At 49.5% G+C, this 16843-nt stretch overlaps 1 protein-coding gene across 1 annotated transcript in view; it reads right to left on the bottom strand.

The window, feature by feature from the left end:
* LOC144753943 (E3 ubiquitin-protein ligase TRIM39-like) overlaps nt 1-16843 on the bottom strand; it is a 244063-nt gene that overhangs the window by 189391 nt on the left and 37829 nt on the right. The window lies entirely within an intron of this gene.

The following is a 16843-nucleotide window of genomic DNA, read 5'->3' as shown; positions in this document are numbered from 1 at the left end:
CAATATATTTCGAGCTAAGATAATTAACCCTAATGTTGGCTCGGAGATGTTAGCATTGTTTGCAGTTTAACAACCTTTATCCGTATGGTTGATAGTTTTTCAGAATTCCTGCAGACACATACTATGGCTGCCGTATAGCAGTTTAACCCTGAACTGATCATAATATTGCTTTTTTTCTGCCCAAATCTCTTTTTTATAATCTTTTCTTATCTTCCTAAATTTTGCAACTTGTGTTAAATCACATGGATATTTCTTTATTAGTCAGAATTCTCAGTTGACCTTTTTCAGCTCTGTTTAAGGGCCTGAGTGAACCATTTAATTTAATTATTTATTGGAAGTGGTGTTATGATACAGCAGAGGATGTTTCTTGGTGAATTTCTCCAAATCTTGCATAGGATAGACTCAGCGCCTTCTTCCACCACAAAATCAAGACCATCTACGACAACTTCAACCAAGACAACCAATGCACTGAACCCTCACCAGCCACCCCCGACACCCTGAAACCAACGATTGGCAGTTGGACAGCCCTCACCACCGAAGACACACTGAAGTTTATAAAGTCAATCCACTCCAGGGCCCCCACGAACTCCTGTCCCCACCATATCTTCAACAGACACCATCGCACCCATGCTTACCACACCATCAACAGCTCACTAGCGACCGCGTCCTTCCACGATGACTGGAAACACGCAGAGGTCAACCCCTCCTGAACAAGCCCTCGGCAGACCCCACCAACCTCAAAAACTACAGACCCATTTACCTGCTCCCGATGACTAACCCAGCGAAAGTCATCGAAAAAGCCATCAACAGCCAACTTGCCACCTTCATCGAAGAGCACAACATCCTCGACTCCTCCCAATCCGGCTTCAGAAAAAAACCACAGTGTAGAAACCGTCCTCCTCGCCGCTACAACATACGCTCCCTACTGGACAAAGGAGAAACAGTAGCCCTCATCCTCCTCGACCGCTCAGCGGCCTTCAACACAGTCTCCCACCGCATCCTAACATGCAGACCCAACAATGCAGGAATCAGGGAAAAGGCCCTCGACTGGATCCACTCTTTCCTCTGCGGCAGAACGCAGCAGGTCAGACTCCCTCCCTTCCTCTTGGACCCTACACCAACCACGTGCGGAGTCCCCCGGGGGTCCTCCCTCAGCCCCACACTCTTCAACGTCTACATGACTCCGCTCGCCCCCATCGTCAGACCCCACGGACTCAACATTGTTTCATACGCAGACGACACCCAACTCATCCTCTCCCTATCCAACGATTCCAATGCAGCCTAACACAACTTTCAAGAAGGCATGGAAGCTGTTGCCAAATGGATGAAACGAAGCTGCCTACAACTCAAAACAGAAGTACTCATCATGCACCTACACCCCGATGCCTGGAACGACACTTGGTGCCCCCCCCCCCCCCTCAGAAGCCCACCCACCCCCACAGACCACGCATGCAACCTTGGAATCGTCCTGTACTCCGAGCTCAAAAAGAACTGCCAGATCAACTCCGTCGCATCCTCCTGCTTCCATACCCTCCGCCTCCTACGCAAGACCTTCAAATGGATCATACTCGAGCACAGAAAGACCGTCACTCATGCCCTAGTCACCAGCAGACTGGACTAAGGCAACACACTCTACGCTGGAACAAACAAAAACCTCACCCGCAATCTACAAAACATCCAGAACACCACCTTGAGACTGGTCCTCAACCTGCCAAGACACTGCCACATCTCCCAGCACCTGCGCACACTCCACTGGCTCCCCATCAGGACTAGAATCACCTTCAAGATCCTCACCCACGCACACAAAGCCCTCCACAAAACCGGACCAGCATACCTGTACAGCCGACTCAGATTCCACGCACTCCAAAGGACCCTACGATCAGCCCAGCTCTCCTACGCAGTGGTCCCCCGCGCCGGAAAGACCAGATCAGGAGGCTGCTCCTTCTCCTTCCTCACGCCAAAGCCTGGAATGCCCTACCACTCCACCTTAGACAGACATCACTCTCCATCTTCATGAGAAACATCAAAACTTGGCTCTTCGACAGACCCCCTCCTTGATGGACTGGAACCTGCACCTCCCCTCCTCCACAGCACCTTCAGACACTTACGGGTGAGTAGGTGCGCTTAACAAACACATGATTGATATAGAATTACTTTCAGAGCTGCTCTCGAAGGAGTGCGCATTGCCCCTCGATGTCCTCGGTCAGCAGACCATTCTATTTCAATCTCTTAGGATTTGCTGTGTATATGGGAGTAGGTAGGTTTGTTGCTTGAGGATGGAGAATAGACCTAGTGGATACCAGTCACCTGGGGAAAATGGTCAATATCCAAGCAGCAATCCGTTTTGAAAAATTAAATGTGTTTACTCAAGGAAAGTGTTACTAACATATACTGAGGCGGAAGATTGATCCTCAAGGATTGTTCCATTTATAACATGTATGCTGGTCGAGATATATGCAGTCAAAATATTTTCTCAGATTTCATCTGGTCTCTTGCGTGGCAGTGCAAACCCGTTGGGTCAATTCCACATAAAATATTGGGCTGCCATTTTGTTCCTCTTTATGTGGTAGATAGAGCAGGTTTCCGTAAAGGCTCCCAACAAAAATATTGCAAAAAAGAACAAGTGATGGACTGAATGTGGATCAATGTCACACACTCCCCCAGTCAAAAGATCTGGGCCCAAATCCATCGTTTTTTTGCACTCCACACCACCCTGGGTCAGATAATGGCTTTATGCAAATCAGCTCTGACCCTGTTGCCCCATGGGAACAGTCCAGTCCGAACTACAACAGCCATATCTTTCCCAGACCGGAATCAAGCATCCGAGGACCGGACCGGTTTCGAGGTAACACCTCTCTTCAGCCCGGCTAGCTTGACTCCAAGTGGTGTGGAGTGCCTGGGACCCACGTCTGGGCATCCCCAGCGCACTTAGGGCGGCAATTGCAAAAAAGAACAAGTGATGGACTGAATGTGGATCAATGTCACACACTCCCCCGGATGCTTGATTCCGGTCTGGGAAAGATATGGCTGTTGTAGTTTGGACTGGACTGTTCCCATGGGGCAACAGGGTCAGAGCTGATTTGCATAAAGCCATTATCTGACCCAGGGTGGTGTGGAGTGCAAAAAAACGATGGATTTGGGCCCAGATCTTTTGACTGGGGGAGTGTGTGACATTGATCCACATTCAGTCCATCACTTGTTCTTTTTTGCAATTGCCGCCCTAAGTGCGCTGGGGATGCCCAGACGTGGGTCCCAGGCACTCCACACCACTTGGAGTCAAGCTAGCCGGGCTGAAGAGAGGTGTTACCTCGAAACCGGTCCGGTCCTCGGATGCTTGATTCCGGTCTGGGAAAGATATGGCTGTTGTAGTTCGGACTGGACTGTTCCCATGGGGCAACAGGGTCAGAGCTGATTTGCATAAAGCCATTATCTGACCCAGGGTGGTGTGGAGTGCAAAAAAACGATGGATTTAGGCCCAGATCTTTTGACTGGGGGAGTGTGTGACATTGATCCACATTCAGTCCATCACTTGTTCTTTTTTGCAATTGCGCCCTAAGTGCGCTGGGGATGCCCAGACGTGGGTCCCAGGCACTCCACACCACTTGGAGTCAAGCTAGCCGGGCTGAAGAGAGGTGTTACCTCGAAACCGGTCCGGTCCTCGGATGCTTGATTCCGGTCTGGGAAAGATATGGCTGTTGTAGTTCGGACTGGACTGTTCCCATGGGGCAACAGGGTCAGAGCTGATTTGCATAAAGCCATTATCTGACCCAGGGTGGTGTGGAGTGCAAAAAAAACGATGGATTTGGGCCCAGATCTTTTGACTGGGGGAGTGTGTGACATTGATCCACATTCAGTCCATCACTTGTTCTTTTTTGCAATTGCCGCCCTAAGTGCGCTGGGGATGCCCAGACGTGGGTCCCAGGCACTCCACACCACTTGGAGTCAAGCTAGCCGGGCTGAAGAGAGGTGTTACCTCGAAACCGGTCCGGTCCTCGGATGCTTGATTCCGGTCTGGGAAAGATATGGCTGTTGTAGTTCGGACTGGACTGTTCCCATGGGGCAACAGGGTCAGAGCTGATTTGCATAAAGCCATTATCTGACCCAGGGTGGTGTGGAGTGCAAAAAAACGATGGATTTGGGCCCAGATCTTTTGACTGGGGGAGTGTGTGACATTGATCCACATTCAGTCCATCACTTGTTCTTTTTTGCAATTGCCGCCCTAAGTGCGCTGGGGATGCCCAGACGTGGGTCCCAGGCACTCCACACCACTTGGAGTCAAGCTAGCCGGGCTGAAGAGAGGTGTTACCTCGAAACCGGTCCGGTCCTCGGATGCTTGATTCCGGTCTGGGAAAGATATGGCTGTTGTAGTTCGGACTGGACTGTTCCCATGGGGCAACAGGGTCAGAGCTGATTTGCATAAAGCCATTATCTGACCCAGGGTGGTGTGGAGTGCAAAAAAACGATGGATTTGGGCCCAGATCTTTTGACTGGGGGAGTGTGTGACATTGATCCACATTCAGTCCATCACTTGTTCTTTTTTGCAATTGCCGCCCTAAGTGCGCTGGGGATGCCCAGACGTGGGTCCCAGGCACTCCACACCACTTGGAGTCAAGCTAGCCGGGCTGAAGAGAGGTGTTACCTCGAAACCGGTCCGGTCCTCGGATGCTTGATTCCGGTCTGGGAAAGATATGGCTGTTGTAGTTCGGACTGGACTGTTCCCATGGGGCAACAGGGTCAGAGCTGATTTGCATAAAGCCATTATCTGACCCAGGGTGGTGTGGAGTGCAAAAAAACGATGGATTTGGGCCCAAATCTTTTGACTGGGGGAGTGTGTGACATTGATCCACATTCAGTCCATCACTTGTTCTTTTTTGCAATTGCCGCCCTAAGTGCGCTGGGGATGCCCAGACGTGGGTCCCAGGCACTCCACACCACTTGGAGTCAAGCTAGCCGGGCTGAAGAGAGGTGTTACCTCGAAACCGGTCCGGTCCTCGGATGCTTGATTCCGGTCTGGGAAAGATATGGCTGTTGTAGTTCGGACTGGACTGTTCCCATGGGGCAACAGGGTCAGAGCTGATTTGCATAAAGCCATTATCTGACCCAGGGTGGTGTGGAGTGCAAAAAAACGATGGATTTGGGCCCAGATCTTTTGACTGGGGGAGTGTGTGACATTGATCCACATTCAGTCCATCACTTGTTCTTTTTTGCAATTGCCGCCCTAAGTGCGCTGGGGATGCCCAGACGTGGGTCCCAGGCACTCCACACCACTTGGAGTCAAGCTAGCCGGGCTGAAGAGAGGTGTTACCTCGAAACCGGTCCGGTCCTCGGATGCTTGATTCCGGTCTGGGAAAGATATGGCTGTTGTAGTTCGGACTGGACTGTTCCCATGGGGCAACAGGGTCAGAGCTGATTTGCATAAAGCCATTATCTGACCCAGGGTGGTGTGGAGTGCAAAAAAACGATGGATTTGGGCCCAGATCTTTTGACTGGGGGAGTGTGTGACATTGATCCACATTCAGTCCATCACTTGTTCTTTTTTTCCCAACAAAAATATAGCAGCATTATTTTGTCTACTTTTAGGTGTATCATTACCCAATGTAGTTTGCTCATAATTTCCCGGTTTTCGTTTTGTGATAAATAAATATAGATATAAGCTAAAACTGGAGGGAAATGCTGCTCTAATGACCACCTCTAATTTTCACTACTAAGATCCAATATGCATTTGTTTTTATCAGAGTCCCATTCACATTAACATCCGTCAAGACATACATTGGTAGTCCACCCTTTGGTCGTCCTAATTTGTCTCTAAAGGTAAAGTTATTAAAATCAATGTTTCAGACTAAAGGGACTGGCTGTTAAGTCCACGTCTCTAGCAGTAAGAAGATTTGAAATTGTTTCTAGTATATTATCTTCTTGTGGTCTTCTATCATCTTTATGAACCTTCCCACATTTCAGGAGCATAGTTGAATTAGCGCAATACTTTGATTCAAAGCAGCTGATCTCAGCGTCTGATCCATGTTTCAGCTCGTTGTTCGATGATATGCTTCTGGCAGCTAGTTCGAATCATTTTTAGGGTTTGTGCAGCTCGCCTGCTCGGTACCTTGATTTTCATAGTGCAGTATTGGAGATCTGTACAAACCGAGACCTTTCTTTAATGGTGATCACAGTGCTTCCTACTGCATTCCTCAGGATCGATTGTGGGGCCTCCCTGATTGATGACCGAATGAACTATCAAATGTGAATGATTTTGAATCAGAAGCGCTAGCTAACGTGGGCAGGCATTCTCCGTATATTTAGCAATTTTTATTCACCAATTTCTGAATACATCTTTCTTGGAATAAACCTGTAAAGTTACGTCTGAGGAGACCCAATAAACTAAAGGTGGCTTGTTTGTTTCTGTCCCTTGTGGTGTTAGGAATTATGTGGAGACTGTCTATAGGGTTTATATGGGAGACTTGGAGACTCTTTGATATTTTGACAATAATGTCCGATTAGGAATACTGTAGCACCTCTTGGAGACATATTCACATATACAGGCATTATTAATAACATGGTGTTTATGTTGGGGGGCGTGGCTACGGCGCAACGCGGAACGGCTGCCTCGTAAGGGAGCTCCGCGCGCCGGAATACAATACCGGTCTGATACCATCCTTTTAGCCCCTATCTGTGACTCGGAATTACCCCTGGGGAGCCAGGGAGAGACTTGGCACCGGTTGTGGAGCAGTGGGGAGCTCGGGCGCCACGCTCTCAACCCAAAATCCTGGTGAGCGATCGCCGGACGCGGTGGGACAAGATGGCGGCTTCGCGCCTGGGACAGTGAATGGGGCCGGAGGCTGCTGTGACCTTGCCTTGGTTGAAGTAGGCATCGGAGTGTGGGGACAGTGAGTCGGGTCTGCCCTGCGTTGATTGCGGGCCCGCCGCTGCGGAGAAGGCGACCTCCGACGGACTGGCCCGGCTGCGAGGAGCCCTCCGGCGATTTCTGCCTTTGAGAGCCGACGAGTGCCGTGGTGGTCTGCCGACAAGGTGGGTGGTCGGGAACCTCCAGGCGGGCAGGTGCAGGTGTGGAGCGGGTCCGCGAGGTGCTTGCCGGTAAGTGGGGGTGCTGAGCGGGGCCGGGCTCGCTGGGGATGGCTGCGCGGGCCAAGCGGGGCGCACGGGGCAACGACTGCGCTCAGTGGGGCCTGTGTGGCGTGTCCTGGGGGGGCTGAGCAGGAGCAGTGCCAGGCGCGGTGTCTCAACGGTCTCCGCGCTTTCTGGGGTCACTGGGGAGTGCTGCTGATTGGCTGCCTCGTGGTGCCCCAAGTGGCTGCGATTGCCCGGGAGCGAGCGGGTAGCTTTGGTGAGTGCTCCGTAGGGCCTAGGGCGGCGGGGGTGCTCGGGGAGGCACGGCGCATGCCACAGGTTGGAGAGCGCTGAGGGAGCTGCACGATACCCTGCGGTCTGCAGATTCAGGAACTGAGGATGCGCTGAGGGGGTCGAGCGGAGCAGTGCCAGCTTGGGTAGCCCCGCGGTCGTGACGCAGGAAACGACAGGGCCCCGGATCACTTGGCTGCTGTAGAAGGCGCACTGCCCGATCACTTGGGGCGCTGTGTTGCTCGAGGCCCCAGGGAGGTGAAAACTCCTGACCTAGATTGACCCACATGGGCAAGACGGAGCCCAGGCAGGCCAAGCTGGCCTTCGAGACCAGGCGGCAGACACGGCTGCCGGGAGAAACGCCGGGGTGGATTGACTCGGGGGGTGGGTGCCTCCTCTGTACCGGAGGGTTCTGAGGACGACACCCGCACGATCCTTCTGGAATTGCGGGCAGGGATGAAGACCATCGATGGCAAAATAGATGCCCTTGCGACCGGGCTGGATGTCATGAAACGGAAGGTGGGAAAGCATGAGAAGCGGCTCGACGTCTTGGAAAACAGAGTGTCAGACTAACAGGACTCCCAGGCTGAGGCACGTACACAACTTTTACAAATGGAAAAGGTCCTAGAAGTGATCAGTGCGAAGAATGAAGATTTAGAAGCACGCTCTACGCGCAATAATGTGCGAATTCTTGGCCTTTCGGAGACCACACCGATATCTAAGATGGAGACCTTCATTGACGGCATGCTACGTGAGCTGTTTGGGCCGGCCCTGTCCAGTGTGATGATAGTTGAGAGGGCTCACAAGTCGTTGGGACCCAGGCCGAAGCCTGGCGCACCACCGCGACCGATCATTGCCAGGATCCTGAACTACGCATACCGCGACTCGATCCTGCGGGAGGCCAGGGCGAAGGCGCCAGTGCAGTATAAAGGTGACACGTTGTCCTTCTTTCCCGATTATACCCCAGCAGTCCAGTCTGCACAGCGTGAATTTGTCCCTGTGAAAAAACTGCTCCGAGAGGCGGAGGTGCCTTACGCCATGCTGTATGCCGCGAAATTGAAGGTGACCCATGAGGAGCAGGCTAATTTCTTCATGGTTGCCAAATCGGTACTGAAGTTCACGAAACATATATGTAAGGGCAGACCACGTGGGCAACAGACAGCGCCAGAGAGACAGGAGTCGGGTCTGGAGGACGCTGATTGAATGACTGAAGTTTATGATACTGGACCTTTATCTCCCATTAGTGAACTGGATGTCTTCTTAGTCGCTGCTCATTATGGAAGCTGTTGTACTGGTCAGTGCTGGGGGGGAGGCGTGGCGCTGATCTACACTTGTTCTCTCCCTGGGTTCCGAGTGGGGGCTGCATGGCTTTTTTTTTCCCTATGTGACTGATTGCTGGAGCCTAAGGGGCGCTGACAATGGACCTCTTCCGGCAACCTCACTTCGGTGCGAGTATGCGCAGCTGTGCTTCTTCCCCCAATGGGTATTACCCACAAAGTTGTTGCTCAGGGGGGGGGGGTCTGGACCTGTTTGGGAGGTTGCAGTGGGTGGAGGGTGGTGGCGGGGTGGGCTGCTGAAGTTCTTGTTTATTTTTTGTTGTTTTTCTTGTATAATGATCAATCCACGGTGCTTGCGAGGTTGTCTGTGGCAAGTGTTGCTTATTTTCCTCCAACTACGATTGAGTGTGCTTATATGGTCCTACTATAACTATCTGATACTACTGTTACTTCTCACTAATGATGTCTGCTGACGGTGCTCTGTTGACCTGGAACGTGCGTGGGCTTAACTCCCCTAAAAAGGGTCGTCAGGTGGCGGCTTATTTGAATAGACATGACATACAAGTGGCTTTTTTGCAGGAGACGCATCTGGCCTCAAGTACGATCTGTGGGGCACTCAGCCGATAGGCGGGCTTTCAGTTTGCTGCCCCTTATTCTTCCTACGCACGGGGAATGCTAATTCTGTTCAAGAGGGGAACCGATTTCCAAATGTTACACATGTACGCTGATAGTGAGGGGCGTTGCGTGATGGTGTATGGGAATCTCTGTGGCACGCTTCTGGTGTTTGTAAACATGTACGGACCGATAGTGGATGATCCGACATGTGTGACCCGTATGTGTGATCAGCTGCGAAAGTGGCCTGAAGTGCCCATAGTCTGGGGTGGAGACTTAAACACTTATCTGAACGTGCAGTTAGACAAGTCTAATCCAGATACGCATCGCACTCCCAAGGTAGCAGCAAGTGTATTACGGGTTATGGAAGAGTACGGATTGCACGATGTGTGCAGGGTGCGGAACCCAGAAAGACAGGAGGGCACGCCTGCAACGCCTGTGCATGGTAGCTGGTCTCGATTGGACTATTTGTTGGTGGGAGAGGAGCTGCTTGAGTGGGTGAGGGATGTAGTGCCAGTGGCCCGCACGCTGTCAGACCATAATCCGGTGCGGCTGAGCTTAAGAAATCCGTCTGGAGTGCGTCGCCCTTTCACTTGGCGGCTGTGGGCCGAAGCGCTTCTAGATCCCATTTATGATAAAACCGTGCACGATGCCAAAGAACAGTACTTTACGCTAAATAAGGGAACGGTGGACCATGCGGCCACGCTGTGGGAGGCTTTCAAGGTCACTATCAGGGGGACCTGTATCGGAACGACGGCAGGTATCCTTCGCGACATAAGATCGCGGCTGCAGTCCTTGGAGTCTGAAATACGTGCCTTGGACTGCGAGCATGCTCATCGGCCAGACCTGGCCATTTTGGCCAAGATTACGGGACTAATTGCGGAGTATAATGAGCAGGCAGAAGCGGAGATTAAGTATGTCTCTCGGAGACAGGTGGCTCATTGCTATGGCGAGGCAGGCAGGCCGGACACTGGCGTTCAAGATCAAGGCGAGATCGGAGCAGCATTGGATCGATAGGATAGTGGACGAGAAGGGTAGAGTGCATCATACCCCGGAGGCTATAACTGACCAATTTCGTGGCTATCATACGGATCTCTATAACACGCGTGGCGAGCCATCTACTGAGGACTTAGATGAGTATCTCGATGGCATTGCATGTGCTTGGCTGTCTGATGCGCAACGTAAGTATTTGTGCCTTCCTGTTGATGAGCAGGATGTTAAACAGGCGATAGCAGCGCTTGCTAATGGAAAGGCGCCGGGCCCCGACGGGCTGCCGGTCGAGTTTTATAAGAAGTACGCAGATCTGATTGCGCCGCATCTCCTGGAGGTCTATGCAGAGGCACAGGATGTCGGGATGCTCCCTCCGTCCCTTCAGGAAGCACTCATCGTCACGTTGCTCAAAAAAGACAAGCCCCCGGAGCGCTGTGACTCTTATCGCCCGCTGTCACTAATCAATATTGATGCAAAGATCCTGGCGAAAATTATCGCTACTAAACTGCAACCCCTGATGCATGGCCTGGTCTTGCCGGATCAGTCGGGTTTTGTTCCCGAGCGATCCACTTCGCACAATTTGTCCACGCTCTTTTCCAGGTTTCATGTGCTAGAACCTTCATTGGAAGCCGCGGCAGTGTTGCTCGACGCTGCCAAGGCATTCGACTCTGTGGAGTGGCGATATATGCACTATGTTCTTGGCCGGTTGGGATTCCCCCCTCTATTCCTGCAGTGGATCAGTGTGCTATACACGGCGCCCTCGGCAAGAGTGAGGGTCGGTGGCTTGACGTCTGAACCATTATGTATAAGGCGGGGCACTCGGCAGGGTTGCCCGCTCTCGCCTATGCTTTTTGCGATAGTTCTGGAACCGCTAGCGTGTGTGATTCGACAGCGTCATAGAGAGACGGCACTAAATTTCTATCATCGCCCGGTTTCAATCTCCCTTTATGCAGACGACATGGTGCTGTTTGTGCGTGACCCGTCTCGCTATTTGATGCAATTACTGTGCGAGCTGGTGCGATTTGGACGTCTTTCGGGGCTCCAGATCAATTGGGATAAGTCGCTCATGATTCCGCTCACAGCGGGGACCAGATGTCCTGAGCTGGAGTACCCACTGGTGTGGTCGGAGGAACCTGTCAAATATCTCGGGGTGTGGGTGCATCGTGATCCAGCAATTGTTGTCCGGGACCACTACAGCAGGGCCTGCGCGAACGTAGAGCAAACGGTTGAGCGTTGGCTGTTGTTGCCGCTGTCGGATCGTATAGCCCTCATAAAAATGGTGGTACTGCCCCGGTTTTTGTATTTATTTGTAAATGTGCCTATAGTGCTAAATCTGTTCTCTTTTCAGACTCTCAGGGGACACCTGCTCCGACTGGTGTGGGGAGGTAAGAGTGCGAGGGTTCAGTGGTCAATACTCACCCGGGGGTACGAAGACGGGGGTTTCGCGGCCCCAGATTTTTATGTATATTATTTGAGCGCACAGGCCCAGTATCTGTACTACTGGTACAGACCACATGCTTTTACGCCCCATGTCGCGGTGGAGGAGGGGGATGCAGCTCCAGTCCCACTGCACAGCATTGTTCCGCATACCTCGCGGGGTACTCCTAAATCGGAGATCAATTCAATCGATGCCACGATAACAGCATGGCAGCGCATAGGGCGGCTGGCGCGGAAGTTACCACTGTATGCGCCGGATCTGCGCTTGGAATGGCATGGGTGGTTGTCGGTAACTGGTGAGGGCCCGTCCATGAGGGTGCTCAAAGAGGCGGGATTCACTCACCTTAGAGATGTCTACCCGGGTGGCGTCTTCTTGGACCAAGGGGACCTCGGTCATGTGTCGAATCAGTCATTCTTGTTTCGCTTTGCGATCCATCGACTACGAGGGAGCATTATGTCACCTTCCCAGAAGAGCCCCCGGTTCTGAAGTCGCTGCAGGCTGTTCTTACAGTGCCTAATAATAAACGATTATTATCAAAATTGTATAGGATAATTAAAGATGAAGCTGTGGAAGGAAACAATAAAAGCTGGGCCAGGTGGAATGTGTGTCTGGACGTTGCCATCTCGGAAGACAACTGGCGGCACGTCTGTGGGCTGACCGGGTCGTTGAGTATGAATGGTAACCTCAGAATTATTCACTTCAAGTTTTTACATCAGACGTATCATACACCGGCACGCTTGTATAAATACGGCCTGCGGGACTCGGCGAGGTGTGATAGATGTGGTCAGGATGATGCGGATTTTCTGCACCTGGCGTGGAGCTGCCGGCCGGTGGCTGACTTCTGGGAGGCAGTTGTGAGTAGTCTGAGTGAGATGGTTGCTGTGGACATCCCCTGTACGCCGCTGGTGTGCCTTCTTTGCTGTGTCCCACACATCAAGGGTATGAATGGCAGGCTGGTATGACTGGCGCTGCTCATGGCTGAGAGGAGGGTGGCGATGGCATGGGGGAGAGGGAGGCGCTCGGGTTTGAAAGACTGGCTAGCTGATTTGGTGTATTGCCGAGATAACCTGACTGTGTATGCTGAGGAGCTGCCCCAGCGGTCCAGGCCGAGTGACATCTGGGAGCCACTGCGCCTATATTTGCTTGTACATTCTGAGGGGAGTGCGGAGTGAGATGTTGGAGGGGGAAACAACCTTTACAACGCAATACTTACCAATACTTACGTTGTAATGGCATGCGTTGTAAAAGTACTTGTGTTGTAAAAACATGCGTTGTAATGGTATGCGTTGTAAAAGTTTTTGCGTTGTAAAAAATTTGTTGTAACGGTATGCGTTGTAAAAGTATGCGTTGTAACATCATACATCCGTTGGAGGTGGGACCCACTCAGTGACATTGGAGCACTTCTAGATTTGGATTCAGGTACTTGGATAGTATTGGGATTGAACTGTTTAACGTTATTGTACTAGGATTGCAATGGGGTTTGTTTTATGTTTTTCTTTTTCTGTTCAATGTTTAAAGGGGGGGCTTGCTTTAGCGTTACCTCAGATCTTAGTCCACATATGCAATGTTTAGTACGGTAGTTGTGGTGTACCTTGCTTACGTTATCAAGTCTTGGACCATCTCTTGGTTTGATAGATTGCAAGTGGTTGTCTTCATGTGAGACTTGTAACCTGCTCTATAATGTGCTGCAAATGTGGATGTATAACGCCTTTGTTCCTATGTATGGCAATTTGTATTTTTTTTTTTAAACTTGGTGTTTATGTTATCGAGTAACTATCTCATGGTTGTTTATCTGGGTTTGAGTTGATTTGTTGCAACTGCTCTAAAATATTCTTGGTATATATGTTGTTGCGAATTTTCTTTAAAAGGCCCGTGTTTTGGTTCTTTGTGGGCTGAATTGTGGGAAATGGATCCTTCTCCTGATCAAAGGCTTGATTCTCATCACTAGTTGATGGGTGTGACTTGCCTTCTTGAGTGATCCTGGTTGTTACCTCCCCGTCTGTTTGTGTTTATCTTTACATTGGATATTTGAGCGGTATTTATGTTTTGGAACACATGTATTTGGGGCGCTTTAAGGTTTAAAGGGTATGTGGTCTGTTTTTCTACCAGGCTATGGTGGAGTTATGTATGATACTTGTATTAGGTATTTCTGCCTATGGTCCTCCATTTATAATTCCATTTAACGGCTGTAGATGTTTAAGTGACTTGAATAACATTTCTTGATTTACAACATCTTTTATGAAATATTGGAAACAATGTCATGAATTTTGATTAGTTGGAGTGGCTTATGTGGTAACTGTAGTCAGGTGGTAATATCTTGTGATTCACGATCTTTTCTCACTCACGCTTGGTTGTGGCTTAGTATTACTATTTCATTTAATTGTATTTCACCATCTGGATTTCTGCTTGATTTGCACATTTCCTGTCTTGCTACTGCAAGTGCTGTTTTTGAAATGCCTTGGTTAGCCAGTGAATACTATATTGTTTTGTACTAGATGACTGATAGCGAGGTTCTCAGTGAAGAAGATGTGCCATGATGAGAAAATGAATCGTGGAATAGCTGGTTGTACCCGACAGCCTGTCCAGTGATACAACCAAGGACATAGTAATGCATGGACCGTTCTGTTGTCCTGACAAGGAGGAAAATTCACCTGCTCCTAGCCAGTGCTCATATTTGATTGGCCCACAAGTGTGAGAATGGGCATTAATACTGCAATGAGAACATAGTTTAATCTTATTATGTGTTCCTTAGACTACCGATGCAGATGCTTTCCTGACTTCGAGCTGAGAGGACCTATCCGGCCTCCACTGAATTCCCCTGTCTGAGTGTAAGGGCTTTATGCTTAAACACTTTTATTCTCTAGCCAGAGATCTTAATTTGGTTTCTGAAGCTGACACCTTATCTATTTTCCCCACGTTAAAGCCCCTTTGGACACATTCCTGCTTAACTTTAGATTAGACAACTTTCCTTTATGGAACACATATTTCAGATATTATTCATGCTTCATGTGGTTTTGGTAAATGTCTTATTGTTTGTTATGCTAAAATATAGATTTCTCGATAATGTGAACCTATACCGAAAATGCTGACTTTAATCTAACTCATTTTGTTTACCAGTCTTTTCATCTGATTTGTAACTACTCTTATCACTTACTGTGAAGCCTCATTTGTTTCACGTTATAAGGAAATGTATACATTTCTCTCCATGTCGACGAACCAAGGTCCATACAACCAGTGGCAGGGTTTGTATGAGGATTACATAGTGCCTGAGGTTCAAGAATCCCGGCTCCATCAAGTGGTAGCAGAGCAGATGGTTCTGTACCTAGAGAGTAAGGAGTTAGAAATGTGCAGAAATATCTAGACTTTACCAGACATTGCGCAAGCCTAAATTTGCCCATGTCCTAAAAGTCCATGGCTCTACTTTGAAGACTGATGGTGGTCTGGCGGTTCTGAAGGCACACACAGTGGTGGAGAAGTGAGTATTCATAGGGTTGTAGGGTGCAATTATTTATGTCAAGCTTGCAGTGTTGTGTTGAAGTTGTGTGTAGTGCACTGTAGAGATGCTTGTGGCATAATGGTGTGAATATGTGTGCGTTTAGTGCTGAGCAGTTGAATTTGTTATCTGACTCGTTGCAGTCCAAGATCCCAGGATGAATAAGAGTATATTGTTTTTTACTTGTCTGGTAAGGTTTGTGGAGCTGGGCTGTGAGGTCACATCAACCAGACTGTAACACAGGTACTTCTAACTGATTGTTGAGAGTGCACTCTAATAGTGATTGATGCTGGTAGACGCTACTGCATTATTCAGGGTAATTTCTCTGCTGAGAGGTGTCACGGGGTAAGGAGGGCATGGGGTCCTTGAAACTTCCACAGTATGGCACATTTAATTTGAGAGTCATTGAGAACTTGAGGGGAGTACTGTAGGACATGAAGGCTCCCCTAGACCAGCACAGTATGAATGCTTTGGAGCCTGCTGCCCATGTGAAGGAGAAGTATCAGAATAAAACTAAAAAAAACAGTTAGTAACTTATGCAGATGCTCAGTAAAAATAAATTCTAAATCCGGTATTTGTAAAGCGCAAACTACTCATCGCTAAGGGTCTCAAGGCGCTGGAAGCTGTAGAGGAGATTTAGGGCCATATGTATCAACACATTTCCCCATAGACACAGAATGGGCAAAACCCTTTGATACATCTGGCCCTAAGTGAGCTATTGCCAAGAGTCACATGGTGCTGAACTGAGCTGCCACTGGTGATTGAACCGTGAGCCATGCGCTCCGTAGTCAGCCACCCTAACTGCTGCGCCACACCTCTCCCTTAGTGGCATGCGGAGCAGCACATGTGAACCAGAAAATCATTCAGTCAATGAAACCTACAAAACATTTAGAAAATACCATTCCCTCCCACCTACAGAAAGGGATCCACCAATCTGTCACCCCCTCAGGGACGAAAATCGTGAACACATCTCTTCAGCAAGAATCCCTTTCAGAGCGCCTGAAGAAGGCCAAGTACCTCTTCCATTAAAAATAAGCGGGCACTGACCAGAGTGACTTAAAAATCCTCCGACCAGTTTCCAGTCTGCCTTTCCTGGGTAATTGGTTGAAAATTGAGCCCATGATCAGCTTTGCGAACACATTAAGAATTGTGTACCTAGTGACCTATTAGTCAATCACCAATCCAGCATCAGGCCTGGACACAATATTGAGGTGGTCATTCTAAACATCCTAGATGACATACAAACTTCACTAGACCAAACCGATCCTATCTGCTAATACTTCTAGATTTATCTGCTGCATTTGACACAGTAAACTACAAATGACTCAAAGAAACTCTTAAACTCAAAATGGGCCTATCAGGAGCTGTCCTTAAATAGTTCATCTCCTTCTTGCACAGCTACCAAAGAGTCAAAATGGGCACCACCCTACCGGAGGTAGCAGATATTGACTGAGTGGTGTTCCTAATGGAGCTACAATTTCAATGTTCTTCAATCTATACATGGAACCTTTCACTGAACTCCTTAAACAATCAAACATCCCACATGTATACTAATGATACTCAGCTCTACATCAAACACTCAACTCAAGAAGAAATATCAGGAGACTGGATGAGACAGAACCAGTTAAAACGGAATCCAGTGAAAACCAAGTTCATTCTTTTCTCCCCACCCCTTAAGAT

The sequence above is a fragment of the Lissotriton helveticus genome, chromosome 5_1 (genome assembly GCF_964261635.1).
Source record: "Lissotriton helveticus chromosome 5_1, aLisHel1.1, whole genome shotgun sequence".
Taxonomy (NCBI): Eukaryota; Metazoa; Chordata; class Amphibia; order Caudata; family Salamandridae; genus Lissotriton; species Lissotriton helveticus.
Note: the sequence above shows the minus strand (reverse complement) of the source record. Positions and strands in the feature narration are given on the sequence as shown.